The 12230-nt window shown below is 41.1% G+C and overlaps 1 protein-coding gene across 2 annotated transcripts in view; it reads right to left on the bottom strand.

Annotated features, from left to right (window-relative positions):
• The window catches only part of bmp4 (bone morphogenetic protein 4), an 8958-nt gene extending 6248 nt beyond the window's left edge, over positions 1 to 2710 (bottom strand). For both annotated transcript variants that reach the window (XM_008276899.1, XM_008276898.1), the window contains exon 1: positions 2449 to 2710. The gene's annotated coding sequence lies outside the window, so the exon portion shown is untranslated. The remainder of the gene's footprint in view (positions 1 to 2448) is intronic.
• Between the last annotated feature and the right edge of the window lie 9520 nt (positions 2711 to 12230).

The following is a 12230-nucleotide window of genomic DNA, read 5'->3' as shown; positions in this document are numbered from 1 at the left end:
CGTGTGTGTGACTGTGTGTGTGACTGTGTGTGAGTCTGTGTGTGCACATCTCTGACAACAAACGTTCATTGTACAGCGAGGGCCTCTCCCATGATTACAGGGATTCATAGCACTCAAAAACACTGACCATACAGAACATCTTGTAACTGTAACCAGCCACTGACAAAGCTGCAGGCTAAAACAGACAGACACTCAAAGTGGTGTGATGATGATGAAAGAAGATGTAAGGCAGACTGGGAGTAACTTTCAACTCTGGAAAAAAAAAAAAAAAAAAAAGTTAGTGTGTTTATGTCTTGTGGCCTGTTTTCACTGGTGGTGATCAAACATTGACACTAGATTCTGCTCATTATTTCAACTATCTCCCCAACATTTATCAGAACCCTTAAATTCTCCTCTCAGTCTAACAGTGAAGCAGCACTCCAAGATATATATAAAAATGTCTAAAGACGCTCAAGTCAGCAACAGACAGAAGCACTTTTTGCAACAACAAATGCAGACCAGGGTGCAATTAGGCCGTAGCAGTCAACTGCCCTTGGCTTTGCTCGATCCCCCTTGGCCTCTCTCTCTCTCTCTCTCTCTGTGTCTCTTTCTGACCAGAGATAATGTGATCAGACTATGCACATGGTTCTTCAGATGTGTTTCCTGAGGAATTTGACAGTGATGGTGGGAGGGAAGATGGGAATGGAAGGGAGGAGGGAGGAGGGCAACAGGTTACCACGGGAACAAATCTATGGCCTGATTTTTATCACTTCTGAGGCCTCTAATAAATGTACCAACATGGGAATTTTGTTTTATTAATCAGATGCTATGTGTTCTTTTTGTGGTTAATGCCAATACCATTTTATGTTCAGCACATGTATTACTCTGCCTCTCCAAATAGTTTCCTGCCATGTGCAAAGGTGAAATTTTTTTCAACAATAGAATTTTATTCCTTCTCCTTCCTGATGACTAACACATTAAGACAGCTTACCAAAGTAAATCAGTGAACAGAATTAAAATAAATAAATGATCTAATTTGTGTGGAAAACAGCAGAGGCCTGTCGTTCCTCTCATTGGTGGATAGTGCAGATTTAGGATTTTATTTTCTCCCAGTGAGCAACTCAACATTAAAACATTCGCAGTCAGTGAGATCACTGAGAGGAGATTAATGGTTTTGTTAGCTGTAGTATATTTGAAAGACACCAAGTCTTGAGTAAGTGAGGAGCTGAAGGGCTTCTCTGAGGTTAATGCTGTCGATTGGATTCTTCTAATGTGGTGAAATCAAAGCACAACAAAAAATGTGTTAGTAATGACAAATAAATTCTGATTTCCGTGAGATTTTTTTTCCCTCTTTTGCTTAAAAAGATAAAAACGGAAACCATCAGGTGGCATCAACACCTGGACCAGCAATTTTCTGAAACGAAATTGTGCCACTTTTCTTCTACAAATACCTGTTTTTTAATGCAAAAATAAATATATACATTTTTAAATATAAAATGCCTTCATGCTGAAAAGCTTGGCGAGCCTGTTTCCACGCGCTGCAGCACAGAAATCCGAGTTGCAAAGTAAATCGTGTGCCAAGGACGCCATGCGCCCGCAGGCCGCAAAATGTTTTCTCTGCTGCAGACTTACTGGATTAAATGACACAATTTCACTTTATAATCACTTGTTACAAACGAGTGAAAACATGTGAGTCCTTGTCTTACAACACCGTTCTGCAATTATAAACCGGATTCATATCTGTGCCACTGCAAACTGTTGGCACTGAACGTTTTTGCAGACATTGTTGGAAGTGGACAGAAATGTGCTCAGCGGACTGGCGCGATTACGCACGAACTAATATTATTATTATTTTTAAAATTAAAAACTATATTTGAAGCTGAAATTACCTGAAGTTAAAATTTAGTTTAGGACTTTTTTTTTCTCCATTACTGGCTGGAATTCCGACTCTCTCATGTCCATCGTTCGCATTACGCATACCTGGGTGACCACAAGCAGATACAGGTGTTTAATAAAGCGACATCGGTCCCAAACTTCCTAAAAAAAGTGACTTATCTGTATGATATAAATATTTTAATTGTACCAAAGGAAAGGAAAGGCAGGGAAATCGGACGCTCTGTTTGGAAATGACCTCACTATCTTGGTTTGTCATTGCTCAAGTCTCGGGCACAAAAGGCTTTTAACCTGTTACACGCTTGACCGGAATCACAGCGCTGCTGGTCAGAAAACACACTTTTATTTCAGTATGTCTCCGTTTCTGCTGCAGTAAGATTTTAATGCTCATGTATCCTTGTACATTTCTACCGAGGACGCTGCGCAAACTCTCGGCAAAGTCGCTTAAACGCACACAAACACCAACAGAAAGTCACAAAATGTCAACGAGAGTTCGTTCCGATATTACTCAGATGTTTCGGTTTGTCAAAGCTCCGCCGCTGTAAAGTGTGAATGTGTCAGCTGATGGGCGCTTACCATCAGTAGAGGTACAGGTATCCTCGAATGGAGTGAATATGAAAGGGAAGGTGTAAGGCAGTCCAGGCGTAACGCCGAAAAAACGCCGAAATGAGCCTTAAAGGAGAAGTTGGGTGCCTTTGTGGCTCATTAATCCTTTATCGACACCTCTACGCGGACAAGCAGGAGCGAAGGCCGGCTCTCGGGCTCTGCAGCGGGACGTTTCCTATCCGTCTCCAGAACAGTGCGTAAGGGCGGTGCGGGCGGTGCGCAGGACGGCCAAGGCTTTCCAAATGATCCAGCATCTATGGCCCCTTGCAGTTTTTATGTGTCCGCCCAATTTACCCTCCCTGCCTCCTCCTCCCTCCCTCTCTTCCCTCCCTGCCTCCTCGACCCCCACCTCCCTCATCTGTCTCAAACACCTTGGATAACCCCCCTTCTCTCCTCCTCCACTTTAAATAAAGACAGCTCGTTGCGCGCTGTTTTTTTTTTCTTCTTCTTCATTATGTGAAACTTTGTGATTTGACTGTGAATAACAGCCGCTCAATGGTCTCAATATGCATTTAAATGCAGGCTTCCAGACGGTGAGCTGCAGTTCTAACGCAACATCTTGGTACTTGCAAGTGTATGTTGGTCAACAGAGAATTTCAGATCCACATTTAGGAATTTGCAGTAAAACATTAACAGATCTAAAAAAAAACAAACAAAAAAAACAAAAAAACAAATAAGACTCAGAAGTTGCCAAAAACAACTCAAATGGAAAAATAACAGTACAGTAATTCTCTAAATCAGTGTTCCTTAAATGACCATGTGCTTAATTTTTTGACCTGAATCATCACGTTGCCAGAAAAACTGTCAAAAATCAAACAAAAATCTGCATTTTTCCTGCTATACATGCATAACATAGAGGGTTTTTATTTATTTTTTTAATCAGAACCCCATTTCAGATGATGAGGCTTAGTATAGAGAAAAATTAATACAGAAACTGATCATTTTAGATTTTTTTGAAACATGAAGTTTAAAGAGAGATCCAGTGAGCCTGTGACCCCACAGGGAGTCCGTGTGCCGGCATCGTTTTTGGAATGACTCCCATTGTACATGTGGAGTTGTGAAACAATGATTTTATTAGAAACTCCACTGGGCTACTCTTTCAAAAGCTTTCAGACACACACACACACAGAGACACACACTCGACTGTTAGGCCACTATTAGTGACTAAATGTGTCACATACTGAAAATGCAAACACATTCTATTGCATGACTGCATCTTTGGGTTTCCTGGTTTTCCTCTTCATGCACAAACCCTGAGAAAACCTGTCTTGAATTATGAAGATTAAGCAGCAGTTGATACAGATCACAAGCTCAGGGATGCGTATAACATTGTTTGTATGTTGCTTTTATTTTTATGTTCCTTCTACTATGTGTTGTTTACACCAGAGCACCTTTTAATCAGATAATTTATTTGATCATTATTATTGTTTGATTGAGCTCCCCAGTCGTGTTCGGAAAGCCTTTTTGTTCTTGAAAGAATACGGCACGTTGTGTGCATCTGTACATTTATGCGTGTGGCCTTGTGACTCAGAGCCACTTCGTACTCCAGACCTTCTCATCACATACCTGCTGCATTACTCTCAATGCTGGATCACAAGCTGCATTTGTTTAATTTCCACACCATCACTAAAGCCATCAGTGTTTGGTCTGTTTGATGGGAACCTTGTCATGTGCAGCTCATTCCTGGTCAGACTTGTCGCTTTTCTTGTGGCATCCGTATATCATGGATTTCACTTTTAAGTTCTAATGACTGGGATTAATCATGCTGATGACCTGATGCTGTACTGGAGTATTAAGGAAATGTAGGAAACATTCTGTTTTGTGAGCCTCAGTGCATGATTTGATATTACAAGGTTACAGAAGCTTCAATTTAAATTGAGTACAGATGAAGTTTCTGCAAAACACAAGTGTTGCAGCTCGCTGGCACTCTGCAGACAGATACATCATAAATAATGTCTTTAAAGTATTATTACAATAATAAAGTTGCACCATTACAGCTTATATGTTACAACTTGCTGACAGCTCGACGGGCCACTGCTGTAAAAAAGTGTGTTGGAGCCGTTGTTTTTCACTTTATGTCTGATTTGCAACACTGTTCATATTTCATATCGTGAACTTGTACGGTTTCATTCACTTTTCCACACACACTTCATTGTGTTTCTTTTATATCTGTGCATAACATGTGCGGGAGGACATTACAGCAGAGACATTATCGTCTCCGTCTGACTTTAGGTGAATTAGCAGCGACTAAATAATAGCATTACACCACAAGATGCTTCTGTGAGGTTATTGAGATGAATGAGATGACAGAGTTACCTCAGGATGATGCACACCAGCAGAACTTTAGACCACAAGATGCGAGCTGCAGATACGCTTAAAAAACAGCTGCATCAAAACAAACAAAACAAACGACGGAGTTATGAAGCAACGTGTTTTGAACAGATAACACAAAGATCAACTTTTCCTCTGCAGCGACGGAAAAAAGAACTTTTGTGATAAAAAGAAACGGCTCATGCTCACGTCATATGATGGAGCTTTTGTGATTATAGTTTTCCATATGACAAAATGCTTTGGAATTGTTGTAAAATGTAATTTGGAATGTAAAATGTTGAGCATTTGACTCATATGATTGCACAGAGTCCATAAATGAATCTATTCTCATTGTCAACAAGCAACAGTTTATGTTGCCCTGACAAATGCTGACTGTCATCGAGACCAGAGTTGGAAGAAAGCCTTAATGCATATGTTTAAGTTGTTACTTATAAATGTAATATTTTCATCAGGTTTTATGATTTTACCTTTGACACACAAATGGGTCAGTGTTCCTCTGCCAACAAAGCACTTTCTGAAGTCAAAGCAGTTTAGTTTAGTTTAGTTTGATCCTCGTTTGCTGCAGCAAAGCCACAGCTATTCTTCCTGGGGTCCAACAGAATTATACACACAAGAAAACAGAAACTATTGTAAAAACAAAGCAAAACAAAAGCCAAGTGAGCTTTACACTAACTTACATTTTGATATATACATTATCATTTCATTATTATATTTCAACCACATATACTACACATACATATCATATATACAGCACCCTCCATAATCATTGACACCCCTGGTTAAGATGTGTTCTTTAGCTTCTAATAAATTCTGTTTTTCTAAATAATTTAGGACCCCAATGAAAAAAAAGAGGAAAATTCAACCTTTAATTCAAGTGCATTTATTCAGTGTGAAAAAAATCCCACATTAAAAAACAATTCTTTTACATCAAATCATGTGTGCCACAGTTATGAGTACCCTTGATGTTAATACTTTGTGCAACCCCCTTTTGCCAACAATTCATTTGAGTTGAGTTGAAGGTTACATTTTTCTACAATTTTCAGTGTGACAGTATGTTTCTGGAATAAACATTTTATTTTAAGGCTTTTAACACATCCAACCATATCTTAGCCAATAACTATGGAGGGCGCTGTACTTATCTGCCTATACCAAACTACAATATGGTATATATATATATATGTGTGTGTGTGTGTGTATATATACATGCATATAAATGCACACACACACACACACACACACATACACATATGTATACTCACATACACATATATGTCTATACACATGCATATAAATGTACATATAACAGTGTTATTGGTGACTTTAATGTTTTTTAGTTTTCTTTAGTACCTCTATACAGAACAGTGTGTTTGATGGCATTTGATCTTGCGTTAGGTATTATAAAGTTTGCTACAGCTGCATGCCTGGTGATGTATTTATGATTTTCTGCACTAAAGTAGATGTTTTCAAACAAAATAAGAGGTGATTTTAAAACAGATATGTTTCTAATAGCAGTTATCAGTGAGTATAACAGTCTGTCTTTGGCCAATAACCATCTGAGCTTCTTGTGCACTGAGATGATATTTGTCCTGTCGTCACACTTCAGTATTGTTTACAAGATGTTTGGAGTCACAAAGGTTGTGTCTTCTTATAACTGATCTGTCTCTACTCATCTTTGCAGTCATATTATTAATGTGCTTTTTCCATGATAACTTATTGTCAGCTGTCACTCCCAGAAGTTTGGTCTTATGCACATGGCGTATAGTGACATCATTCATTTTAATATTTAATACAGGATTATTACCAATATTACAATTTAACCCGGCAATCATGCAGTTAGTTTGATATATTCAGTGATTAAAAAACAAAACAGAAAAATTGTAAAACACCATGTTTGCAGGCTAATCAAAGTGATTTAATTCAATTTAGGGCTTGAAAAGCTTTTATTTTCATTTTTGAATATTTTTAGCACATCAGTGCTATTTTTAAATAACCATTCTTTGACTATTGTTCACTATCATCCATTTGAGAGGTCAGTTGCACACTGAAATGCTCACAGTGTCAGCTATATTTTTCTTTTTACACACCATTACACCTTTTATCCAGAACATGTCCCAGTGCAGCCGACTGTGGCTTGAAAATCTCATTGAGATTCATCCAGAAGGGAAGCCTCACACATGTTTCACCAACCAGGCTGCTTGAGAGCACAAGATATGCTGTGGATGTCCCTTCCTAGGTGTTGACCAGGCTTAGCCTCCTTGAGCCCCCTCAGTTCCGAAGGAGATTACCAACTGCGGGTGGCTGTAGACCTACAGGCAGCAAGTGACCGACTTATTTCACTACGTACGATGTGAACCTGTGATCCTGCACCCTGGGACTCTGCTCAGACTAGAAAAGAGCCCAAATATATCTTATTTCAAACTGTATTTCAAGCAATTAGCATCAAACAAGCCTTGAAAGTTTGCAGAAAGTTCAGTTCTCGTTACTTTTCTGTCAGTGAGCTGAGCAGTCACGGCGCTCACTTATCTTCTGACAGTTGCCTCTGGCCATTTTGGGGGAAGAGGTCAGCGGCGCTTTGCTGTGTTCACGTCAGCTGGGAGTGTGGGCTGATTTCACCTCTGCGCCTGTGTCACTAAATCCTGCTTGGAGCCGCTCACCTGTGAACACCAGCCCTTAATCAGCAGCAGCTCAAAGGTGACCCAGCCGCCGAGACCCCCGCAGCCCAATGTCACAACACACCTTCATTCTCTCTTTTCTTCACAGGCTCCGAGAAAGTGTTTGCTAGTGCAGACACGCGCCGCAGCCATTGATCAAACCTCAGCTTTCACTTAATGCTCGGACTTCTCGTTGGAACATTCTTCGGCGCAGCTGCCTCGTGTTCCTTCGGGTGCTCGGGTTCGCAGCATGCTTGTCCTGTAATCCCCTAACCCAGCGCTGGGACCTAAAAGTCTGTGAGTGGTGTGAGGGGTTAAGGGAGGGAGAAAGGACAAGAGGAAGCAGAGTTTGAGGATGGATTGGACAAACTATTTTAATCCCTGTAATGGAATTGGCATGTAAACTCATGAACCTAGAAGTAAACAGAAAGAAAATGGAGAGGGATGGATGTTGAACTGGTCTGAGCTGTGTTGAAACTCACTTCTTCCCCCCCTACAACAGGACAAAGATAGGTCTTTTCCAGCTCATCTCCTTCAACAGACATCCCTGCTTAGATAAACACTACGAGCTGACTTTTTACAAAGAATGTCAAGGATGAACGTTACAGATCTTCAGGTTTTGTCGCCAAAAGTGCAGAAACTGCCCCATAGCGGAGAGAGGGAATTTGTGTTAGGATTTCAAAGCATCCACGCCAAGCCGTCATCTCATACAACACTCTTGCTGGACAGTATCATCAGACCCATTATGAAGGGGGATCATCAGTGACACTCCAGTGTATGAGATTGAGGCTCGAATGATGTGGAGTCGTGAGTGACAGGACTTTAATGTCCGTCCATCTCCTGCTGTCGCTGGTGCAAACCTGCCCCCTGCCAGATGTTATCAAAGGGAGCTGGTCAAGTGAGCGGCGGTGAGGGCCTTTTTAAGCCTCTTCCTTCCCTCTGTCAGGGTGCAGGGAGACACACTTGGGCTTCAACACTGTCCAGACGCAGCCTGAGTGGAGCAACGCCTGATGCTGAGACTCTGGGGGGAGTTACACTGGGAAACGTTCTCAATGGATTAAAAAGCTTTTTTATCACCATTTGGATTGGCACTTGAAGATACTCCTTTAATCTGAGAGGGGGGGAAATTGACTTTGCCCACACCACCGTCCCTAAGAGGCCAAGCTAAGAGGTAGCCAAATAAATTCTCCAGCGGTGGTGGATGCTTTGCGATAGAGAACCTCACAAGTGTTATGTTCTGGAGAGAAACATAGATTAGACATGAATAGATGGAAATTGACCAGAATAGAACATAATTAAATAACGTGCAACATAGTAGACTGGTGGATCGTGTGACCAGAGCTTCAGAGTTAATATCTAGAATTGCTTTGGGGAAGTGAGACGATGTGGTCGTCTCAAAATCAAGCTATGAAGTTATTGCGCAAAGTTGCTGTTTAGAAAGAAGTTGCTTCCATATTTCACGTAACCATATGGATAAAAGAAAGGCAGGTGTTCTCTAAAATGTAACTAATCCAAGTATTCAGCCGGTCTTAACACCACCTGAATGGATTGTGATTCACAACACAAAAATGTGCCAAATGTATTGATGCACATCACGCTGCAAGTCGGCTATCTAATTCTATCAGTGGTGAAAAGTTTAACCTCGTAAATCAGAAATGGACCACAGACCAGCCACAGCTGTCCCAACAAACCACTAAGAAGTGAGACATCAACGCGAAACCTTACAGACATGGAGTGCAGTCAAAGCCTCTGCCCTCATTTCCAAAGTTACCACTCCTTTATATTATATTTTCACTGCATCTCCATCACCCCAAAGTGGTCCCAGCCATCAAGAAGCACTTAAACAACTGTCAACTGTCTTTTCAAACCCTGACATTTAATACAGCATGCAAATCACTCCAGGGACCTGTTATTCGTTCAAGAATGTAATTACATACTTTCAAATAAAACTTGAAAGGGCCCAACAAGTTTTAAAATGCAGTGTGTGTTCCCAAGACGGCAGGAAGGAATTCCAAGCAGTTGGAATATGCTAACATCCCTGTGTGGGCGAACCATGGGCAAGAAGAGAGCAGAGCGCTGCAAAGGAAGAAAAAGACAAAACGCTTGACATATAAAATCAAAGGCAATAAATGTTGAACTCAATTAATTCTGTTTTGCTCATTTTTGCTGTCGTAAACAAAAACCAACCGACCGCTAAGTGCCATCTTACTTATTTTCTGTTATTTCAGCTGTCAAGCTCTGTGCTCTCTGAGGGCCCATACAGTGATAATAGAGGCAGGCTTATTGAAATTCTTTGTCATTTTTAAATGGGTCCTCATTTTCAAACAGACGAAGAGAAAACACAACACCACAACCTACAACCTCACCAACTCATGTAAGTTGATTATGTATGTATGATGTACTCCTTGGCCCTGGATGTAAAGCTCAGACAGGACTGTGGGGTACAGATGTAAACTAGCTTCCAGACATATTCATTATTGCAGCATACGTTTAAACATATGAGCACACTGTCCAACTGTTGCTGTTTAGTTTAGAAAAGAAGACACCAGCCTTCAAAGTGTTTGACAAGTATTGCTCTTACCAGAGCTCCTTCCAGTCTCTAATTATGCCTCATTTTATGTTTAAATACAATTTAAATAGCTGAGCTATTTGAAACTTTACACTCCATACAGTTGTTGTGAAGGGGGAAATTACAACCCAGTCTCACGGCCATTTGTGAAATAGTCACAAAACTTAATCTATTGTTTCGTGTCCTGGAACACGATTTGCCCGACTTTCTCGTGTTCCCCAGCATGAAATTCAAACCAACACATTTCAACTGGAATTAAAGTCGCAAGTGACGATGGACAGGTCCTCGCACTTCCACACATGTTGGACGCGGCACACGGATTGCGGCAGAATTGCGCTCCGGGAAATTGACAATTACCTAACTGTAACTCTTTTCTTAGTGTCACAGTTGTGCAGAATGCTGTCGTTGCGCCATTTGTCCACTAGATGGAGCTCTGACTCCATTCAAGCCTCCGTCCTCACTCTGTCTCCTCAGTAGTACAGGAGCAAGCTGCAGTCAGCCAGCATCACAGGAGTGGGCTGAGTGGTTCAGAGGGCCACAGAAACGCCGCTTGATGAAGACTCACAATGTTTGGTTTGAGTCATTATCAACATCTAAAGGCTCATCTCATTCCATTTGAGGTGAATATGGTCAACCTGCTAATAAAAGCACATAAAAGTGTAAAACATGTTCTTTCCTATTGCCAGCAGGTGGTACTATGACTGTGAATGGATATTGCCATATGGGTTTCATCAGGGCAGGACTGTGATCAAGTATGTAAAATCTGAGGCAGATTGGAGCATTTGAGGCGTGTAGGAGTTAACCCCTAGCAGGAGTTAGCTCTTGAATATGACAAAAAACAGTTATTTCAAAAATGGTGGACTTCCTGTTGAGTTTACGGCATGGGTCCAAGAGGCTTTTTTGTGCATCTTGATGTGTTACATATGCCTACCAAATTTTGTAAATGTTGGTTAAATGTCCTGCGGGAGCTAATGGATAAATTGCTGCAGGGGGCACTATACAGCCATTTTGCCAAACAGGCACACATTGTCTGTCATTGAGTTGTCAATTTTGGTGAGTCTATGAGCATTCCAAAGCTGTCAAAAAGTCCCTTCCGTGTCATAGCAACTATGCGTCGCCATGGCAACACCGTTGCTTGAAAACGCAAACACTTCACACTGTAGCATCGTCAATGTGGAAAGACTTAGCTTACCAATTTTAAGAATGATATCACAAAGTTTGAAGCAATGGCACAAGTAAGTGTAATGCCTCAAACAGCTTGTTACCAATAGGTGGTGCTATGACTGTGAATGGATTTGGGCATATGGATGTGATCAGGACAGCAGTCTGATCGAATATGAAAAGTTTGAGGCAGATTGGAGCATGTACAGGGTAGTTACACAGTACTTCCTCTTTCCGTGGCCACACCCTTTGGCCTTTATAGATGATTTTGATAAAATTTTACCATCAAGGTGTATTCTACATGCTACCCAAATTTCAGTGCTCTGTAACTTACCCCCTAGGAGGAGTTAGCTCAGGTTGGACAAACGAACAATCCAAAAAGGCGGATTTCCTCCTGGGTTTAGGATATGTTCATCCTGACCTCCTTCATATACCTACCAAATTGCGTAGGCCGAGGTCAAACGTGCTTTAGATGGGACTTCGTTGAAATTTTCAAGGTGGTGCTGTGGAGCCATTTTGGCATTGACATGTCCAACTCCCTTAAAATATAACAAATTTTCACCAGTCCTGATGTGTGTGCTGATTTTGGTGAGTTTTCGTGCATGTTTAGGCCCTCAAAATCGTATTTCAAAAGTCGGTACAAAAATGATCACAAGGGTTACAATAGAGTCCTACGCACTGTAGTGCTCAGACCCTAATTATGTTTTGTGTCTGGGACCATAGACTGTATAAAAGATGGACGTAGCTACCGGCCCTGAAAAATGAAGCCAACCTGGAAGTGTCAAAAACCTGCAATATCACTACGTCCGCTAGCTGCTGGCTCCAAAAGGCTCCCATAGACTTGAATTGGAAAAGAAGTGATCACAGATCATGAAATACTGCATTCCTACAACTCAGGATTTGTTTCTTATTAGTTTTCATGGTCAAGTCCAGAGATCAGGTGGCCAATCTGAAAATAAATCAATACTGAATTTTTAAAAAATCATCAAAATTTTGCGAGGCAAGGGGCGTGGCTGGCTTGATTGACAGTCGGCAGCGAC

Source organism: Stegastes partitus, unplaced genomic scaffold (assembly GCF_000690725.1).
Source record: "Stegastes partitus isolate 25-593 unplaced genomic scaffold, Stegastes_partitus-1.0.2 Scaffold83, whole genome shotgun sequence".
Classification (NCBI taxonomy): domain Eukaryota; kingdom Metazoa; phylum Chordata; class Actinopteri; family Pomacentridae; genus Stegastes; species Stegastes partitus.
Note: the sequence above shows the minus strand (reverse complement) of the source record. Positions and strands in the feature narration are given on the sequence as shown.